The following is a 23,234-nucleotide window of genomic DNA, read 5'->3' on the forward strand; positions in this document are numbered from 1 at the left end:
GCATCAAGTTAGTTTTATGTGAACATTGATGAAAGTTAGTACATTTTAATTATTGGTGCACCCCCCCATTTCCTACACATAAGGATTTTCATACCTGTCATTTTTTATTATAAAATGAATTAAATTATAGGTTAAAAATAACAAATTCACTTACTGTGATTAATGATTAAAAGTTCCCTTTCCATACTCATAAATTGCCATTTTGTGGCATATACTGATTTAAATGGCAACATTCTATTTTGTATAATCAGCAAAGGTTAACCTGAGTGATTATTATCAATTTAATACTATTTGTTCAGAATGTGACTGTTGCATTCTGTGACATTCATAGTTCAGGCTTCTATTGTTTCCCTCAAACAATTTTTCCAGTTTGATGGCATGTATAAAACATTAGTTACCTTGTTAACACCTTAAGTATTATGTACGGTCAAGATGGGTTACAAAACCACAAATCAAGCTAAAGCTATTATATGACTTGTTATGTACATTCACTTACATGAGAAAATCATCATGCTTCCCCTTGATGTTCAATATATTGTATGTCATTTATGACAAGTTAAAACAATAGTGTTATACACAAGCCCATGTTATTAAACTGAGTGTCTATTGTCAATTTAATACTATTTGTTCAGAATATGATTTTTACATTCTGTGACATTTCAAGTTCAGATTTCTATTGTTTCTCTTGAACAACTTTGTCAGTTGGATGTCATGTATAAAACATTAGTTACCTTGGTAGCTGCTTAAGTATTATGTATGGCCAAGATCAGTCACAAAAACTACAATTCAAGTTAAAGCAATTACTTATTTGTTATAAGTATATTTCCATCCTTACATATCAGAAGTGACAAACTTCATGACACCCATGCAGATGGGAGATGAAAGTTCAACTGCTGAATCCTACACTAAGGCACTGTACGAGCACATCCACTCATGCATGAATCGTGCCATCCCACATAGAACCAAGATGCTCTTCTCCAAAAAAAGGAATCCAATCTGGTGGTCCCCTGCCATAAACAAGCTATACAACAGAAGGAAGAAACTGTTGTAAAAACAGGAAAATCCCAGGATGCAAAAAACTCCCTCACCAGCCTCAGTAAGAAGCTGAGATCCCTCATAAAATTCCCCAAAGCTAGTTACGAAAATAAAATTGCCAAAGATTCCAAAGACAACCACGAGGCATTCTACAGTTATGTCAAGAATCTAAATGGCAATGCTCAGATCTGCTCTGAGCTACAACAGAATGGCATTAAATATACTGATCCCAAGGATATTGCCAATATCCTGACAGATCAATTTAGTGTCAATTTCACCCACCTCTCACCCATCTCAATACCAAAAGATTGCCAAATTCCAGTAATCACGGCCACACAGGTAGAAACTGCACTCTCCAAAGCTAAGAATACAGCATCCATGGACCAGATGACATCCCGGGCTGTGTACTACATGAACTACAAAATGAACTGGCACCTCACCTAAGTGTCATGTTTAATCATAGCCTCACCACAGGCTTTGTGCCCAATGAGTGGCGCACAGCTACAGTTATCCCACTCAACAAGGGGGGATCCCCCTTGGATCCCGAGAACTACCGTCCCATCAGTGTGATGAGCCTGATCTGCAAGGGCATGGAACACATTATCATGGAACTTATAAACAAAGACATTGGCAACCTTCAAACACTGGACCCCACCCAGTTCGTGAAGGGCCGATTTTGTCTCCTGAACCTGATTGACTTCTTGAATTAGTCTCAAGAGCTGTGGACGAGAGTGAAGCAGTCCACACAGTCTATTTGGACCTTGCCAAGGCCTTCAACACCATCCCCCACTTCTGGAATCATAGATAAACTTACGAAGCTGGGCATAAATCCCTATGTCACTTAATGGGTTGCCAACTGGCTTACTGACAGAGCCCAGACTGAAAAAGTAGCCAATTCCAAATTTAGCCCCAGACAAATGACAAGTGGAGTACCTCAGGGTTCAGTCCTGGGACCGCTCTTGTTTGGCATCTACTTCTCTAAAGTATAGGCCAACACTAAGGGACTCTGGCTAACAAAGTTCACAGATGACTCCAAACTGGCAGCCATTATTGACTCCCCAAATGATGTGGATATTCTATAAAATGTCCTTACAGAAACAGATGCTTGGTGCCAGAGCCATGGGCTCAAGCTTAATGCCAAGAAATGTATAATTAGCCCCTTTAGGAAAAAACATATACCCATGAATTACCATATAGGTGGCAGTAAACTAAACACCAAAAGTATAATGAGAGACTTAGGGACACAGATGGACAGTGGTCTCACCTTCGATAACCACATCACTACAACAGTCAGGAAATCCTTCTATGTGGCACACCTTATCACTAAGGGCTTTTCATCCAGAAAAAAGGAGGTCATTGTCCCACTGTACTCATTCCTCATTAGACCCATTATAGAGTACAACACCCCATTTGGTATGTACCTCACAAGACATCTGCAACAACTGGAAAGGCCACAGAAATACCTCACTAAAAGAATCACAGGCATAAAGCAGATGCCCTATGCTTACCATCTAAAAGAACTCCAGCTATACTCTGTGGCATATCGTCTACTCAGAGATGATCCCTTAACATACAAGGCCATGTCAAACCCTGAGATGCTGGACATGCTCCACTTAAAGAAATCCCAAGCCCTTAGAGCCACACACTCCAGGGATCTAAACCTTGTCATCACAATGAACAAAACATGCTGGAGGGATAGGTTCCTGACCCAGAGACTCCACATACTCTGAAATAGACTGCCCATACATGTCAAGCAGAGTACTCATTGGCCCTCTTCAAAAGGAACCTTGACGATTGGATGGGAGATAGGAAATTCACCCTGGGGATCACATCAGTCACCTGCTAGACAGGGGTCCAGGGAAGTAAATATTGTGGGAAGAAATATCCAGGGAATTGTTATGGCTAGGCTTGGATAGGCCCTAGGGCTGATAGCCTAGTACCAACCTATGAACCTATGAGCCTATCAGTACTTCAAGCATGGGCAACAATGCCCATCCAATTTTACCAGAATACCATTCAATAGTTCATGTGGTGTGCTTCCAAGTTGTTCTTAAAATATCCAAACCAATATATGTCCTGTTCCATTTTACCAGCCTGTTCCATGCAGTGGCCACTCTGCCAATGAACCACTCAACACACCTTCAATTCCCACAGATATTTCCAAGAAGGAAATCTGATGAGTCTCTAGCACTTCCTGGCAACCCCAAACACTCCTAAAATCAACTATCCCCATATGACCAACACGTCCAAGCAAGCTCACCTCCCAGACCACTGCAAGGGGTACTACGCAAGACCAAGTGCTCTTAGTCTTTCACAATAACTCAGCCTTCCACTCTTATGTAAGTCCTTAATGCGTTTGGACTAAAATACACTTTGAATATAAAATTGTGCTTATTACTATTATTATTTATTTATTTTTTTAATAAAGAATCAACTTCATGAGCTAAAGGAAGTGTTGAGATGCCATCAATATGTGTACATGTGGTTTAAAACAGCCCTTTTATTATATATATATATATATATATATATATATATATATATATATATATATATATATATATATATATTTTTTTTTTTTTTTTAAACCAAAAACTTCATTACAGAGAATCATCTTGGACGCTCCTCAGAGCTATTAAGCATTATTGTCACTCTGTCTCCATTACCATAGCAACCTGGGAGCGTCTGTTTCTGTTAGTGTGTCTGTGTACTGTAAACCAGAGACTCGTGATGCACCTGAACTGAAGCTTCACTTCACTGCAACTTCAAGCCTAAATTCCCTCCCTTTCAGTGAGGCAGCAGCCAGGAAAAAAACAGAGAGCAAACAGATAAAAAAAAACACCTCCCAACAAGCTGCCACAACAAGAGGTAACACATTCTTCCAGCCTTCCCACCTCTCACTCAGCAGATGTATAAACAAACTATTCTCTGCCAAAATATCCCGAATCACAGTTTTATCCACCCCCTTCCCCTGGATCCAGGCTAAAAAAACAAATGTCTCTTCCTAATACACAAGCATGAGTAAACCTCGATCACACGCGACAAACCACAGCTTCCCAGAGATGAAAATGGCAACATACAACAGCTGGCAGACACCGCTGCATCCACATACACCATGTCAGGCTTAATCAAACAGCACTTGAAGTTATGATACCTGCCATAATTGATATTAACCATGTTTAGACAGAATAATAATGACATTTATACTAGATGCCAGACACGGCTGCATCCACACACACCATATCAGGATTGATCAAACAACACTCAAAGCTATGATACATGCCATAACTGATATTACCTATGTTTAGACAGAATAATAATGACATTTGTACTAGCTACCAGACACAGCTGCATCCATGCACACCATAACAGGATTGATCAAACAGCACTCCTAACTGTGATACTTGCCATAACTGATATTAACTATATTTAGACAGAATAATGATGACATTTGTACTAAGAGCTTGCTACTATTATTTAGCCAGACATATACGTAACATTTCTAAATCATACTTTAATTGAAGAAGGCATTAGTCTCCATGACAGCATTTTTTTTTCAAAACACTGTACTGCAATTGCTATTATATATGATGTTAATTTGTTATATTTGAGTCTGAACTCTGATGAATGGTACCTTGTTAGATTAGTTAATTAAATACATAAATTATTATAAGTAAAATCAATGAAAAATAAACAAGATAAGTATTCATTGAGTTCAAGTAGGGGTATAGAAACTTCTATGTTTGTATAATATGTTGCTTTGCATATATATATATGATATATATATATATATATATATATATATATATATATATATATATATATATTATGTCCTCCCTGAGGACATAAGTGATCACTTGCTTACCTACTTAATCAGAACAAAAACTGTCATCCTAAACTCTACCATCTGTAGAACTATTCGCACTACCAAAACTTTTAACCCTGCTCACTTTCAAGCTGAACTAGTCACCTGTGACTGGTCACCCCTGAAATACCTCCCAATAGATAATGCTGTGAAATACTTTAACTCTAAATTTCTAACCATTTTAGACAGCCATGCCCCATTACGCAAAGTTAGAATTAGAACCAAACCGGCACCATGGTTCACCAAAACGACCAAACAAAAAATCCTCCAAAGAAATAAACAATGGGCCAAATGGCGCTCAACAAAAAGCTCCTCAGACCACCTGCAATTCAGACAGCTAAGAAATGAAACAAAAAAAGCCATATTAGCTGATAAAAGAAACTACTACTACCAACTACAACAAACCAACCAAAATAATCCCCAAAAATTCTGGCGAGGTATCAATAACCTCCTACACCCTGGATGCTCAAGTACTCTCTCTGGCTCTGATCACAACAATCCCATCCAAATAGCTGACTCATTTAATAATTTTTTCACTGAAACATACAATCCCTAGCCAACCAGCAATCCCATAGCACCCCAGGCTCTGCCACAACCTTTACCAATAATTCTTATCAATTTCATTTTCAGCCAGTGCCCACTTCACTTATCTGTAACCTCATACAGAAACTTAAACCCACTACTCTCTCTGCTGATAAATTACCTGCAGAATACCTGCAAAAAGCTGCTAAAGTCATAGCCTACTCCATATCCATCCTCATTAACAGAACTATTTCTGAAGGATCTATTCCCCTAATCTGGAAAGTCTCTCACATTATTCCCCTGCATAAGGGCGGTAACTCCAAAGAGTTGTCCAATTATAGACCCATAGCTCTTCTATCTCCTTTGGCAAAAATAATGGAGAAATGTATACACATACAACTGTTAACCTACCTACTCGATCACAATTTATTAGCACCCTGTCAACATGGCTTTAGACCATTTTGTAGCACCACCTCTGCTCTCTTATCCTTCACTAACCATATTAACAGTAATCGTAATATTGATACTCTATCCTCAGCTGTTTTTATTGACCTGTCCAAAGCATTTGACATGGTGAATCACCACCTCCTTATAGACACACTCAAAAAACTGTCATTGGACAACCATACTATACAGTGGTTCCAATCATACCTACATAACAGGCAACAGGCTGTACTATGGGAAAATACTTTATCTTCCCACGTCCCAGTCACTCTAGAGGTCCCACAAGGATCTATATTAGGCCCATTACTCTTATCCATCTTTACAAATGACCTTCATTCTGTAATTCCTCAAGCTGACTGTATCCAATACGCTGACGACTCCACACTCATATGCGCTGCTGCTTCGCAATCAGAACTTCAGTCAATAACCCAAATGACCTTTAGTACAGTTGAAAACTGGCTCCTACAAAGACGTCTTATCCTTAACCCCAATAAAACAAAAATGCTACTATTTACCCCCACCCGCAGAACCTCCCCACTTAACTTTACTATTACTTCAAATGATGGAACTATAATATCTCCTGAACCAACCACCAAACTACTCGGGGTACTAATAGATAACAACTTGTCCTTTGAACCTCACATTAATAACACCATAAAAATAGTAAACAAGAAACTAGGTTGCCTCTTTAGAATAAAACCCTTTCTTACACCTCCAGCCAGGGTTAATATTGCTCGTACCCACCTCATCTCTACCTTGTTCTATGCCTCCCCTATCTATACCAAAATACGTAGAAGTAATCTGAGTAGACTTACATCCTCCTACAACAATATTCCCAGATTTGCAGCTGGGTCTTCCTATAGAACTCATCACTGTATCAATCTGAATCAGTTAGGATGGTTAGAGCTGCCAAATTTAATACTTTTCAATCAATTAATAGTAGCCCATAAGATCCTGTATTTACCTCAAAATACACCCATACTTACATCACTAGTCATCCCCTATAATAACCTCAAGATGTTACGCTCAGCTAATAACCTACTTGTACAAATATCAAAATCCAACAACTTAGCTGGTGACACCTTGTTCTCCAATACAGTAGGTAAAGCCTGGAACATCCTCCCAAGCTAGTTAACCTCAATATCCTCTGTCAGCTTATTTAAAAGCAAGCTTAAACCCTACCTCAAATCACACTGGCTATTCCCCTGTGTTAACCCAGACTAAGTACCTAACTATTAACTAGACTCCCACAATTCCTAGCCTCCCATGATCATGATCGTGTGTTGTCTCACTAATTTTTAGTGAGCTTAACCTTCCTTAGGATTTTTTCTCATGTAAATAAGTATATACTGTGGAATGATCAAACACCTTCATATAGTACCACAACCTATGTGTTAAATAACACTAGAAATCCATCCTTGTTTGCCGATCTTCTATACTCTATCTGTTGATCTCTAATGTTTTTCTTTCTTAGGTTTTTGTGAGACCTTAGTATCTCTTATCATAAACTACTAGGTGTATCTAATTTTGTAATATATTATAAAGATTTGTACTACACCATTTCTAATGAAAATGTATTAGTCTTATTCATCTATTCTTAGATAAATTCTTCCTTTTTCCTACTGAAATATAAAATATATAATCTTAGGCTTGTACTATAATTGTTAAAACTTCTTATGTACCAAATTATACTGTTATTGTCTTTGTCTTGACCTTTTATGTTGTTGTAATTTGCGGAGCTTTTCTCCCCGGGCCTCCACTGAAAATGGACATATATCCAGCTGGACTAGCCTGGTCAACAAATGTAAAATAAATAAAATAAATAAAATATATAATGTAAATAGTAACACATCTTGACCTACCTTCGTTTGTGAATAATTATTGGACTCTGAACATTCTGAATAAATCATTACTGTTTCTCAGTTGTTTAAAACCTCCTTTTTAAAATAAAAACAGATGACAAGTGATGTACCATATCAGCTGATATTTTGATATATGTAGTTGTAAGAGTTATTTTTTGGACAGCTATCTTGGAATCAGTTTTTTTGTTTCTTCTTTCTAGCATCAGTCCAAGGATTTGTTTCTTTTATTCTTTTAAGAGTAGGGGCCATCCATTCCATTTCTTTTGGGTCATGTTGTTTTTGATGAATATAGTAGCTTCTTCTAAGTCATTCAAGGTTCTCATCTCATTGGCAAAAAGTATTTTTATCTTGACTGGAAAGGCCAGCTGTGCTTTAATGTTGTTTTGTTTCAACAGTTTTATTATTGGCCAGACTTTTTTCCTTTGTTCTAGTATTCTGGAAGAATAATCATTGTCATACCTTATCAGGCTTTGATTGTATTTTAAGGGTGATTTTCTCCAAGCAGATTTTAATTTTAGTTCCTTGTCCATAAATGAAAGAAATTTTATAATAATGGATCTAGGTGGACTATTTGTTGAGTTAAAAGCATGTTTCCTCAGTGCTCTATGAGCCCTTTCAATTCCAAATGAAAGTCCCTCTTTCAAGTCTAAAAATTCAGGAATCCAGGTTGTTAAGAATTAAATAATGTCTTCTCCTTCAGTGTTTTCAGGCTGACCAAAGATCCTTATGTTATTTCTCCTTTCTCTGTTTTCTAAGTCATCTATTTTGTTAATCAGCCATGTATTATGTTTAAGCAGAAATTCTTTTTGGAATTTTTCCTCTTTGAGTCTCCCTTCAATGTTAGAGAAGTCTCTATATTTAAGCAATAAGCGATGATGTGGTATGGTATATTGAAGATTTACCCATGGTTGGTGTGGTTTAATCATGAGGGCTAAGCCCGAGTGATTAAACAAAGGCAACAGTGGGTAAATATTCAGTATATTACAACCACGGAGTTGGTTATTTCTACTATTCAATGACATTATTTAAGAAAAAATACTTACTTTTCTTAAATAATCTCTTTGTATAATAGCGGATTACTGTTTTTCTGCTGGTTGTGGTATACTGCTTCTTCGTTTTGATGTAATGTGCATGCGTATGGGACTTGAGTTCCCACGCATACCCAGTACATCAATGCTTTGAAATGGAAGCAACAGAGAAAAGAAAGTCTCTGGGCGACCTGACTTTTTTCCACTGGTATATTGTGGGATTTACAACAGGCACTCTGATTGGGCTGGCCAATCAGCATGCACATTTTCGAATATTAACAGGGAGTCATTGTATAATTGTTATTTTTGTATGGTGTTGCCCTAATAGTTCCTTAAGAATACCAGTCTGTTTTTTTTGAGAATTTAATTTGAGGTTTTCTAAGTCATTTTTAAAGCCATCCATCTTCAAAGATTGTTCCTGTAAGGTAGATGTCGTCAACTGCAGTTCTTTTTGCAAAGCAGCATCTGGATGAGAATTCCTTGAGTTGTTCATATTCAGTGACTCAATATATCTCCAAGTTACTCGACAGGAAAAGTTTTGTATATCTCCACCAAAATTTATATTTATGTAGTTTAGTAGTTTATCTATCGATTTCTGACATTTTAAACTTTAAAATAATAAAATTTTCCTATATTATTATACTAGTTTATGGAGCTCTCACAATTCACTGCTCTCAGTTGGCATTCTAGGCTCCGCCATTCATGTAGGTATGTCTTGATAGGCCCCAGTTCATTACTCTGCCTAGGGCCCCAGTTCACCATGATTAAGCTCTGATAAGTGTTCTATGTAGTGCATCTGCTGTGCGTTTATTACTTTTACATTTCAGGTTCCCCAGACAATATCAAGACTATCACAAAACCTAGATAGTACCAACATAAAGAGTCAAAACCTATGCTACAATTAGAGCTTAGAAGACTGCTTGAAATATGCTAGGGCTCTTGTGATGAAATATTCCACTCATGCTGAGAGAGTATTCAAGACACTTAGCTTTAGAAATCTATTACAGTTCATGGCTCTGAAATATTTCCTCTAGGGATAAATTAAAACTCCTAACACTAGCATGGACCTTAATTAAAGACAAAAAATGATTCAGTTTCACTACAAACATAAAATTCCATTGAAGTATAAATGCTGAAATTTGCATTTCCTTAGTATATTAAAGGGCTTCTATATTAATTTTAAATTAGTGCTAAGACAGTACACAGTTCTACCTCCCTGTATGTAAATGTATGCCCCTAATAAATAGCATGCCTAAACACACAACTGCTATTTTACTTCTTAAAGTTATGTCCCATTGATTTCAAACATGCCGTAAAAAGATATGAAAAAAAAATGAGTTAAAGCAGTTTGGCCTTTCCTATTTTCAAATTATGCAGGACCTGGAAAAAAATGAAGGGTCTGATAAGATTCATGCTAAAGGTATACAAGCACACAGAACGGGTTGAGGCACCTAGGCAGCGAGACATTTCCCTGCAATACATTTTGGCTGGGGACACATGGCTGAAGTGACATTCAGCTGCAGAGAAATATGGTTGTTTGCAAATTCCCTGTGGGCAAAGAGAAGAATGTGTTGTCATACCTACAACTTCAATAACCAAATTCACAGGGGGAAAACAAACAGCCATATTTCTCTGCAGCTGAATGTCACTTCAGCCATATGTCCCCAGCCAAAATGTTTCGCAGGGAAATGTCTCGCTGCCTAGGTGCCTGAACCCACACAGAACACTATACTATAGGCCAAGATACTTTTCCATTTTGTGCATGTAATTTCTTTCTTAGACACAACTGTTACTTGATATAGATGGATCTTTTCTTAACCTGGGATATTTTCACTGTTCTTTGCATGCAGGAAACATTTAGATGATCAAGATCATATAGCAGCTGTACCCCTATTAAAAGGCACTGCATTCTCTGTTATGAATTTCAACAATTTCTGACAGCTACAGCTACTTAAGAACTTTATATAATGCAAACATAACATGCAATAAAAAAGTATCCTGGCACTTAAAAGTTGTAATGTGTCTACAGATTTCATAAAACTAACATTAAGATTAGTCTAAGAGTATCCTTTCAAAAGACAATACAACTGAGGAACTTGTATGTTCATTTCTATACTCGTAACTTAAGAAAGTAAAGGGAAATAGCTCTCAACTGATAGATTTCTTCACAATGAAATAACTGCCATCTGTTGTGTTACCTGAAAGAAACCTCAGAGGGTAAACCAGTTTGCTCAGCCACTGTTATAATTTTTGAATAATAAAATGGTTCAAAGTAAACATCTATATTTTGTAACTAATCTTATGATGGAAAAGACAAAAAAGATTTTACAGTTTTGCTATGAAATCAGTAGATTACAAAATGTTATTGTTTTAAGACATAACCACAACTAGAAGCAAAGAATCCAGTGATAATCTTATGCAACTCTGATTGCACATACATATCACTATCTGTTTATAAACACCATATAACAATCTTGTGTCAGATGGTACAGATGTAGTGTCCCAGGTAAACAAATATTGTATACAGTTTTGTAACCATTCTCAGCATCCTCCAGTACAAGCGTACAATGTCTTTGCTACAATATGGTAGCTCCTGGCTTGAAGGGGGCATGCATTGTGCACCACGGGGGATGCTGATGCTTAATCATATAATGATGTGTGCTAACAAATTGTTTCCAAGGAACTGCTCTGACAACTGTCATTTACTCATCCAGCACAGCACTCTCAATTTCAGTTCTGCCATGATGGACACAAATGTGCAGGCTACTGCAAGACAAAAATTCAAAAACAGCTTGAAAGCAATGTTATTGTTAAGTACAGTTTACTGGTTGCTAGAGTTCCTGCATCTTATCCAAAAGTGGATGGTCAGCCGCAACAAAAAATTCAATCCAACCTCGGTGAATTGGACATTCATTCTCAAATGACTGGATGACTTGTTGCAGATGATGGAGATGTTTTAAGACTGGATCTAGGGATACACTAGCTGCACTCCTCAGAAGGCAACTGCTGAAAGTGTGTTGCATGGTGACAAGTTCTTCAGGTAAGGAAAAACAGCAAGCTGCTGTGTTGCAAGGGTGCCACTACCATGAAAAAAGCATTTGGCAAACAGTTTGATTGCTATTAACAGTCTAATGTGGGAACTCTGCTCTTCATGTAGACCTGACTGACAGAGAATTATAGGTGCATGTGGTAATTCTTTGGGATCTCAATATCATATATACAAAACATGGCCCTTGTCTATCCAAAATAAATAAGAGGAGGAACTGGATGGTACCCATTTTAAACATGGAATAATGCATGTAGTTATAAAATAAGATTAGGTACAGGGCTGATATGAACTCAACACCTACTGCCTTGTTCTTCTTGTGCACTAAGAAATGTTAAGAGTTGAAATATAGGCCATCCCTGCTATGCTCTCTGATGGCAAAGAAAATGAGAATTATAAAAATATTAAATACATCTGAGCAAGAGAATGATTATATAAAAATACGTAAAAATATAATGATTTATTTGAAGGCAAAGATAAACTTAAATGACCATTATAGTCAGAAACTGAAAAAAATCCTATTTTATCTGGTCCTTTTGTTTTTTAATATGATAATGCTTCCACAGTACTCTAAGTAGTTATTCCTACTTTTTATTTTGTTCTAGCTCAAAATGACCTTATGCAAAAGACATACAGACATGAATTTAATTTGAGGTTTTCTAAGTCATTTTTAAAGCCATCCATCTTCAAAGATTGTTCCTGTAAGGTAGATGTCATCAATTGCAGTTCCTTTTGCAAAGCAGCATCTGGATGAGAATTCCTTGAGTTCTTCATATTCAGTAACTCAATATATCTCTAAGTTACTTGACAGGAAAACTTTTGTATATCTTCACCAAAATTGATATTTATGTAGTTTAGTAGTTTATCTATCGATTTCTGACATTTTAAACTTTAAAATAATAAAATTTTCCTATATTATTATACTAGTTTATGGAGCTCTCACAATTCATTGCTCTCAGTTGGCATTCTAGGCTCCGCCATTCATGTTGGTATGTCTTGATGGGCCCCAGTTCATTACTTTGCCTAGGGCCCCATTTCACCATGATTAAGCTCTGATAAGTGTTCTAAGTAGTGCATCTGCTGTGTGTTTATTACTTTTACCTTTCAGGTTCCCCAGACAATATCAAGACTATCACAAAACCTAGATAGTACCAACATAAAGAGTCAAAACCTATGCTACAACTAGAGCTTAGAAGACTGCTTCAAATATGCTAGGGCTCTTGTGATGAAATATTCCACTCATGCTGAGAGAGTATTCAAGACACTTAGCTTTAGAAATCTATTCCAGTTCATGGCTCTGAAATATTTCCTCTAGGGATAAATTAAGACTCCTAACACTAGCATGGACCTTAATTAAAGGCAAAGAATGATTCAGTTTCACTACAAACATAAAATTCCATTGAAGTATAAATGCTGATGTGTATTTCCTTAGTATATTAAAGGGCTTCTATATTAATTTTAAATTAGTGCTAAGACAGTAGACAGTTCTACCTCCCTGTATGTAAATGTATGCCCCTAATAAATAGCATGCCTAAATACACAACTGCTATTTTACTTCTTAAAGTCATGTCCCATTGATTTCAAACATGCTGTAAAAAGATATGAAAAAAAATGAGTTAAAGCAGTTTGGCCTTTCCTATTTGCAAATTATGCAGGACCTGGAAAAAAATGAAGGGTCTGATAAGATTCATGCCAAAGTTATACAAGCACACAGAACACTATAATATAGGCCAAGATACTTTTCCATTTTGTGCATGTAATTTCTTTCTTAGACACAACTTTACTTGATATAGATCGATCTTTTCTTAACTTGGGATATTTTCACTGTTCTTTGCATGCAGGAAACATTTAGATGATCAAGATCACATACCAGCCGTACCCCTATTTAAAGGCACTGCATCACCTGTTATGAATTTCAACAATTTCTGATAAATACAGCTACTTAAGAACTTGATATGATGCAAACATAACGTAATAAAAAAGTATCCTGGCACTTAAAAGTTCTAATGTGTCTACAGACTTCATAAAGCTAACATTAAGTTTAGTCTAGGAGTATCCTTTCAAAAGACAATACAACTGAGGAACTTGTATGTTCACTTCTATACTCATAACTTAAGAAAGTAAAGGGAAATAGCTCTCAACTGATAGATTTCTTCACAATGAAATAACTGCCATCTGTTAAGTGTGTTACCTAAAAGAAACCTCAGAGGGTAAACCAGTTCGCTCAGCCATTGTTATAATTTTTGAATAATAAAATGGTTTAAAGTAAACATCTATATTTTGTAACTGATCTTATGATGGAACAGCCAAAAAAGATTTTACAGTTTTGCTATGAAATCAGTAGATTACAAAACGTTATTGTTTTAAGACATAACCACAACTAGAAGCACAGAATCCAGTGATAATCTTATGCAACTCTGATTGCACATACATATCACTATCTGTTTATAAGCACTATATAACAATGTTGTGTCAGATGGTACAGATGTGGTGTCCCAAGTAAACAAATATTGTGCACATTTTGTGACCATTCTCAGCATCCTCCAGTACAAGCCTGCAATGTCTTTGTTACAATATGGTAGCTCCTGGCTTGAAGGGGGCATGCATCGTGCACCACGAGGGATGCTAATGCTTAATCATATAATGATGTGTGCTAACAAATTGTTTCCATGGAACTGCTCTGACAACTGCCATTTACTCATCCACCACAGAACTCTCAATTTCAGTTCTGCCATGATGTTGGCTCAAATGTGCAGGCTACTGCAAGACCCAAAAGTCAAAAAAAGCTTGAAAGCAATGTTATTGTTCAGTCCAGTTTACTAGTTGCTAGAGTTCCTGCATCTTATCCAAAAGTGGATGATCAGCCCCAACTAAAAATTCAATCCAACCTCGGTGAATTGGATATTCATTCTCAAATGACTGGATGACTTGGTGCAGATGATGGAGATACTTTATGTCTGGATCTAGGGATACACTAGCTGCACTCCTCAGAAGGAAACTGCTGAAAGTGTGTTGCATGGTGCCAAGTTGTTCAGGTAAGGAAAAACAGCAAGCTGCTGTGTTGCAAGGGTGCCACTACCATGAAAAAAGCATTTGGCAAACAGTTTGATTGCTATTAACAGTCTAATGTGGGAACTCTGCTCTTCAGGTAGACCTGACTGACAGAGAATTATAGGTGCGTGTGGTAATTCTTTAGGATCTCAATGGACTAATATGCATCATATATACAAAACATGGCCCTTGTCTATCCAAAATAAATAAAAGGAGGAACTGGATGGTACCCATTTTAAACATGGAATAATGAATGTGGTTATAAAATAAGATTAGGTACAGGGCTGGTTTGAACTCAACACCTACTGCCTTGTTCTTCTTGTGCACTAAGAAATGTTAAGAGTTGAAATGTAGGCCATCCCTGCTATGCTCTCTGATGGCAAAGAAAATGAGAATTATAAAAATATTAAATACATCTGAGCAAGAGAATGATTATATAAAAATACTTAAAAATATAATGATTTATTTGAAGGCAAAGATAAACTTAAATGACCATTATAGTCAGAAACTGGAAAAAAATCCTATTTTATCTGGTCCTTTTGTTTTTTAATATGATAATGCTTCCACAGTACTCTAAGTAGTTATCCGTACTTTTTATCTTGTTCTAGCTCAAAATGACCTTATGCAAAAGACATACAAACATTAATTTAATTTGAGGTTTTCTAAGTCATTTTTAAAGCCATCCATCTTCAAAGATTGTTCCTGTAATGTAGATGTCATCAATTGCAGTTCCTTTTGCAAAGCAGCATCTGGATGAGAATTCCTTGAGTTGTTCATATTCAGTGATTCAATATATCTCCAAGTTATTTGACAGGAAAACTTTTGTATATCTCCACCAAAATTTATATTTATGTAGTTTAGTAGTTTATCTATCAATTTCTGACATTTTAAACTTTAAAATAATAACATTTTCCTATATTATTATAGTAGTTTATGGAGCTCTCACAATTCACTGCTCTCTGTTGGCATTCTAGGCTCCGCCATTCATGTTGGTATCTCTTGATGGGCACCAGTTCATTACTCTGCCTAGGGCCCCTTTTTACTAGGATTAAGCTCTGATAAGTGTTTTAAGTAGTGCATCTGCTGTGCGTTTATTACTTTTACCTTTCAGGTTCCCCAGACAATATCAAGACTATCGCAAAACCAAGATAGTACCAAGATAAAGAGTCAAAACCTATGCTACAACTAGAGTTTAGAACACTGTTTCAAATATGCTCGGGCTCTTGTGATGAAATATTCCACTCATGCTGAGAGAGTATTCAAGACACTTAGCTTTAGGAATCTATTACAGTTCATGGCTCTGAAATATTTCCTCTAGGGATAAATTAAGACTCCTAACACTAGCTTGGACCTTAATTAAAGACAAAAAATGATTCAGTTTCATTACAAACATAACATTCCATTGAAGTATAAATGCTGAAATTTGTATTTCTTTAGTATATTAAAAAGCTTCTATATTAATTTTAAATTAGTGCTAAGACAGTACACAGTACTACCTCCCTGTATGTAAATGTATGCCCCTAATAAATAGTATGCCTAAATACACAACTGCTATTTTACTTCTTATAGTCATGTCCCATTGATTTCAAACATGCCATAAAAAATATAAAAAAAAATGAGTTAAAGCAGTTTGGCCTTTCCTATTTGCAAATTATGCAGGACCTGGAAAAAAATGAAGGGTCTGATAAAATTCATGCTAAAGTTATACAAGCACACAGAACACTATACTATAGGCCAAGGTACTTTATCCATTTTGTGCATGTAATTTCTTTCTTAGACACAACTGTTACTTGATATAGATGGATCTTTTCTTAACTTGGGATATTTTCACTGTTCTTTGCATGCAGAAAACATTTAGATGAACAAGATCATATACCAGCCGTACCCCTATTTAAAGGCACTGTATCCCCTGTTATGAATTTCAACAATTTCTGACAGCTACAGCTACTTAAGAACTTGATATAATGCAAACATAACATGCAATAAAAAAGTATTCTGGCACTTAAAAGTTGTAATGTGTCTACAGACTTCATAAAACTAACATTAAGATTAGTCTAAGAGTATCCTTTCAAAAGACTATACAACTGAGAAACTTGTATGTTCATTTCTATACTCGTAACTTAAGAAAGTAAAGGGAAATAGCTCTCAACTGATAGATTTCTTCACAATGAAATAACTGCCATCTGTGAAGTGTGTTACCTGAACGAAACCTCAGAGGGTAAACCAGTTCGCTCAGCCACTGTTATAATTTTTGAATAATAAAATGGTTCAAAGTAAACATCTATATTTTGTAACTAATCTTATGATGGAACAGACAAAAAAGATTTTACAGTTTTGCTATGAAATAGCCAGTAGATTACAAAACGTTATTGTTTTAAGACTGTTTGCTGTGTTTATTGTTTTGCTATGAAATGGCCAGTAGATTACAAAATGTTATTGTTTTAAGACATAACCACAACTAGAAGCACATAATCCAGTGATAATCGTATGCAACTCTGATTGCACACACATATCACTATCTGTTTATAAGCACCATATAACAATGTTGTGTCAGATGGTACAGTTGTGGTATCCCAGGTAAACAAATATTGTGTACATTTTTGTGACCATTCTCAGCATCCTCCAGTTCAAGCCTACAATGTCTTTGCTACAATATGGTAGCTCCTGGCTTGAAGGGGGCATGCATTGTGCACCACGAGGGATGCTAATTCTTAATCATATAATGATGTGTGCCAACAAATTTTTTCCAAGGAACTGCTCTGACAACTGCCATTTACTCATCCAGCACAGCACTCTCAATTTCAGTTCTGCCATGATGGACACAAATGTGCAGCTACTGCAAGACCCAAAAGTCAAAAAAAGCTTGAAAGCAATGTTATTGTTAAGTCCAGTTTACTGGTTGCTAGAGTTTCTGCATCTTATCCAAAAGTGGATTGTCAGCCCCCAACAAAAAATTCAATCCAATCTCGGTGAATTGGACATTCATTCTCAAATGACTGGATGACTTGGTGCAGATGATGGAGATACTTTAAGTCTGGATCTAGGGATACACTAGCTGCACTCCTCAGAAGGCAACTGCTGAAAGTGTATTGCACGGTGCCAAGTTGTTCAGGTAAGGAAAAACAGCAAGCTGCTGTGTTGCAAGGGTGCCACTACCATGAAAAAAGCATTTGGCAAACAGTTTGATTGCTATTAACAGTCTAATGTGGGAACTCTGCTCTTCAGGTAGACCTGACTGACAGAGAATTATAGGTGCGTGTGGTAATTCTTTAGGATCTCAATGGACTAATATGCATCATATATACAAAACATGGCCCTTGTCTATCCAAAATACATAAAGGAGGAACTGGATGGTACCCATTTTAAACATGGAATAATGAATGTGGTTATAAAATAAGATTAGGTACAGGGCTGGTTTGAACTCAACACCTACTGCCTTGTTCTTCTTGTGCACTAAGAAATGTTAAGAGTTGAAATGTAGGCCATCCCTACTATGCTCTCTGATGGCAAAGAAAGTGAAAATTATAAAAATATTAAATACATCTGAGCAAGAGAATGATTATATAAAAATACTTAAAAATATAATGATTTATTTGAAGGCAAAGATAAACTTAAATGACCATTATAGTCAGAAACTGGAAAAAAATCCTATTTTATCTGGTCCTTTTGTTTTTTAATATGATAATGCTTCCACAGTACTCTAAGTAGTTATCCCTACTTTTTATCTTGTTCTAGCTCAAAATGACCTTATGCAAAAGACATACAGACATGAATTTAATTTGAGGTTTTCTAAGTCATTTTTAAAGCCATCCATCTTCAAAGATTGTTCCTGTAATGTAGATGTTATCAATTGCAGTTCCTTTTGCAAAGCAGCATCTGGATGAGAATTCCTTGAGTTGTTCATATTCAGTGACTCAATATATCTCCAAGTTACTTGACAGGAAAACTTTTGTATATCTCCACCAAAATTTATTATTTATGTAGTTTAGTAGTTTATCTATCAATCTCTGACATTTTAAACTTTAAAATAATAACATTTTCCTATATTATTATAGTAGTTTATGGAGCTCTCACAATTCACTGCTCTCTGTTGGCATTCTAGGCTCCGCCATTCATGTTGGTATCTCTTGATGGGCACCAGTTCATTACTCTGCCTAGGGCCCCTTTTTACCAGGATTAAGCTCTGATAAGTGTTTTAAGTAGTGCATCTGCTGTGCGTTTATTACTTTTACCTTTCAGGTTCCCCAGACAATATCAAGACTATCGCAAAACCAAGATAGTACCAAGATAAAGAGTCAAAACCTATGCTACAACTAGAGTTTAGAACACTGTTTCAAATATGCTCGGGCTCTTGTGATGAAATATTCCACTCATGCTGAGAGAGTATTGAAGACACTTAGCTTTAGGAATCTATTAAAGTTCATGGCTCTGAAATATTTCCTCTAGGGATAAATTAAGACTCCTAACACTAGCTTGGATCTTAATTAAAGACAAAAAATGATTCAGTTTCACTACAAACATAAAATTCCATTGAAGTATAAATGCTGAAATTTGTATTTCCTTAGTATATTAAACGGCTTCTATATTAATTTTAAATTAGTGCTAAGACAGTACACAGTACTACCTCCCTGTATGTAAATGTATGCCCCTAATAAATAGTATGCCTAAATACACAACTGCTATTTTACTTCTAATAGTCATGTCCCATTGATTTCAAACATGCCGTAAAAAGTTATAAAAAAAAATGAGTTAAAGCAGTTTGGTCTTTCCTATTTGCAAATTATGCAGGACCTGGAAAAAAATGAAGGGTCTGATAAGATTCATGCTAAAGTTATACAAGCACACAGAACACTATACTATAGGCGAAGATACTTTTCCATTTTGTGCATGTAATTTCTTTCTTAGACACAACTGTTACTTGATATAGATCGATCTTTTCTTAACTTGGGATATTTTCACTGTTCTTTGCATGCAGGAAACATTTAGATGATCAAGATCATATACCAGCCGTACCCCTATTTAAAGGCACTGCATCCTCTGTTATGAATTTCAACAATTTCTGACAGCTACAGCTACTTAAGAACTTTATATAATGCAAACATAACATGCAATAAAAAAGTATCCTGGCACTTAAAAGTTGTAATGTGTCTAAAGATTAGTCTAAGAGTATCCTTTCAAAAGACAATACAACTGAGGAACTTGTATGTTCATTTCTATACTCGTAACTTAAGAAAGTAAAGGGAAATAGCTCTCAACTGATAGATTTCTTCAGAATGAAATAACTGTCATCTGTTAAGTGTGTTACCTGAAAGAAACCTCAGAGGGTAAACCAGTTCGTTCAGCCACTGTTATAATTTTTAAATAATAAAATGGTTCAAAGTAAACATCTATATTTTGTAACTAATCTTATGCTGGAACAGACAAAAAGATTTTACAGTTTTGCTATGAAATCAGTAGATTACAAAACATTATTGTTTTAAGACATAACCACAACTAGAGGCACAGAATCCAGTGATAATCGTATGCAACTCTGATTGCACATACATATCACTATCTGTTTATAAGCACCATATAACTATGTTGTGTCAGATGGTACAGATGTGGTGTCCCAGGTAAACAAATATTGTGCACATTTTTGTGACCATTCTCAGCATCCTCCAGTACAAGCCTACAATTTCTTCGCTACAATATGGTAGCTCCTGGCTTGAAGGGGGCATGCATTGTGCACCACGAGGGATGATGATGCTTAATCATATAATGATGTGTGCTAATAAATTGTTTCCAAGGTACTGCTCTGACAACTGCCATTTACTCATCCAGCACAGCACTCTCAATCTCAGTTCTGCCATGATGGGCACAAATGAGCAGGCTACTGCAAGACCCAAATGTCAAAAAAAGCTTGAAAGCAATGTTATTGTTAAGTCCAGTTTACTGGTTGCTAGAGTTCCTGCATCTTATCCAAAAGTGGATTGTCAGCCCCAACAAAAAATTCAATCCAACCTTGGTGAATTGGACATTCATTCTCAAATGACTGGATGACTTGGTGCAGATGATGGAGATACTTTAAGTCTGGATCTAGGGATACACTAGCTGCACTCCTCAGAAGGCCACTTCTGAAAATGTATTGCAAGGTGCCAAGTTGTTCAGGTAAGGAAAAACAGCAAGCTGCTGTGTTGCAAGGGTGCCATTACCATGAAAAAAACATTTGGCAAACAGTTTGATTGCTATTAACAGTCTAATGTGGGAACTCTGCTCTTCAGGTAGACCTGACTGACAGAGAATTATAGGTGCGTGTGGTTATTCTTTGGGATCTCAATGGACTAATATGCATCATATATACAAAACATGGCCCTTGTCTATCCAAAATACATAAAAGGAGGAACTGGATGGTACCCATTTTAAACATGGAATAATGAATGTGGTTATAAAATAAGATTAGGTACAGGGCTGGTTTGAACTCAATAACTACTGCCTTGTTCTTCTTGTGCACTAAGAAAAGTTAAGAGTTGAAATGTAGGCCATCCCTACCATGCTCTCTGATGGCAAAGAAAATTGAGAATTATAAAAATATTAAATACATCTGAGCAAGAGAATGATTATATAAAAATACTTAAAAATATAATGATTTATTTGAGGGCAAAGATAAACTTAAATGACCATTATAGTCAGAAACTGGAAAAAATCCTATTTTTATCTAGTCCTTTTGTTTTTTAATATGATAATGCATCCACAGTACTCTAAGTAGTTATTCCTACTTTTTATTTTGTTCTAGCTCAAAATGACCTTATGCGAAAGACATACAGACATGAATTTAATCTGAGGTTTTCTAAGTCGTTTTTAAAGCCATCCATCTTCAAAGATTGTTCCTGTAAGGTAGATGTCATCAATTGCAGTTCCTTTTTCAAAGCAGCATCTGGATGAGAATTCCTTGAGTTGTTCATATTCAGTGACTCAATATATCTCCAAGTTACTTGAAAGGAAAACTTTTGTATATCTCCACCAAAATTGATATTTATGTAGTTAATAGTTTATGTATCGATTTCTGACATTTTAAACTTTAAAAAAATAACATTTTCCTATATTATTATACTAGTTTATGGAGCTCTCACAATTCATTGCTCTCAGTTGGCATTCTAGGCTCCGCCATTCATGTTGGTATGTCTTGATGGGCCCCAGTTCATTACTTTGCCTAGGGCCCCATTTCACCATGATTAAGCTTTGATAAGTGTTCTAAGTAGTGCATCTGCTGTGCGTTTATTACTTTTACCTTTCATGCTCCCCAGACAATATCAAGACTATCACAAAACCTAGATAGTACCAAGATAAAGAGTCAAAACCTATGCTACAACTAGAGCTTAGAAGACTGCTTCAAATATGCTAGGGCTCTTGTGATGTAATATTTCACTCATGCTGAGAGAGTATTCAAGACACTTTGCTTTAGAAATCTATTCCAGTTCATGGCTCTGAAATATTTCCTCTAGGGATAAATTTGAGACTCCTAACACTAGCATGGACCTTAATTAAAGGCAAAGAATGATTCAGTTTCACTACAAACATAAAATTCCATTGAAGTATAAATGCTGAAATGTGTATTTCCTTAGTATATTAAAGGGCTTCTATATTAATTTTAAATTAGTGATAAGACAGTATACAGTTCTACCTCCCTGTATGTAAATGTATGCCCCTAATAAATAGCATGCCTAAATACACAACTGCTATTTTACTTCTTAAAGTCATGTCCCATTGATTTCAAACATGCTGTAAAAAGATATGAAAAAAAATGAGTTAAAGCAGTTTGGCCTTTCCTATTTGCAAATTATGCAGGACCTGGAAAAAAATGAAGGGTCTGATAAAATTCATGCTAAATTATACAAGCACACAGAACACTATACTATAGGCCAAGGTACTTTTTCCATTTTGTGCATGTAATTTCTTTCTTAGACACAACTGTTACTTGATATAGATGGATCTTTTCTTAACTTGGGATATTTTCACTGTTCTTTGCATGCAGAAAACATTTAGATGAACAAGATCATATACCAGCCGTACCCCTATTTAAAGGCACTGTATCCCCTGTTATGAATTTCAACAATTTCTGACAGCTACAGCTACTTAAGAACTTGATATAATGCAAACATAACATGCAATAAAAAAGTATTCTGGCACTTAAAAGTTGTAATGTGTCTACAGACTTCATAAAACTAACATTAAGATTAGTCTAAGAGTATCCTTTCAAAAGACAATACAACTGAGGAACTTGTATGTTCATTTCTATACTCGTAACTTAAGAAAGTAAAGGGAAATAGCTCTCAACTGATAGATTTCTTCACAATGAAATAACTGCCATCTGTTAAGTGTGTTACCTGAAAGAAACCTCAGAGGGT

General features: G+C 36.0%; 1 long non-coding RNA gene across 1 annotated transcript in view; it reads left to right on the forward strand.

Annotated features, from left to right (window-relative positions):
• LOC122804320 overlaps positions 1–23,234 on the forward strand; it is a 447,561-nt gene that overhangs the window by 61,948 nt on the left and 362,379 nt on the right. The gene's annotated exons all lie outside the window — the stretch shown is intronic.

The sequence above is a fragment of the Protopterus annectens genome, chromosome 6.part0, assembly GCF_019279795.1.
Source record: "Protopterus annectens isolate FY-2018-M chromosome 6.part0, PAN1.0, whole genome shotgun sequence".
NCBI lineage: Eukaryota > Metazoa > Chordata > Ceratodontiformes > Protopteridae > Protopterus > Protopterus annectens.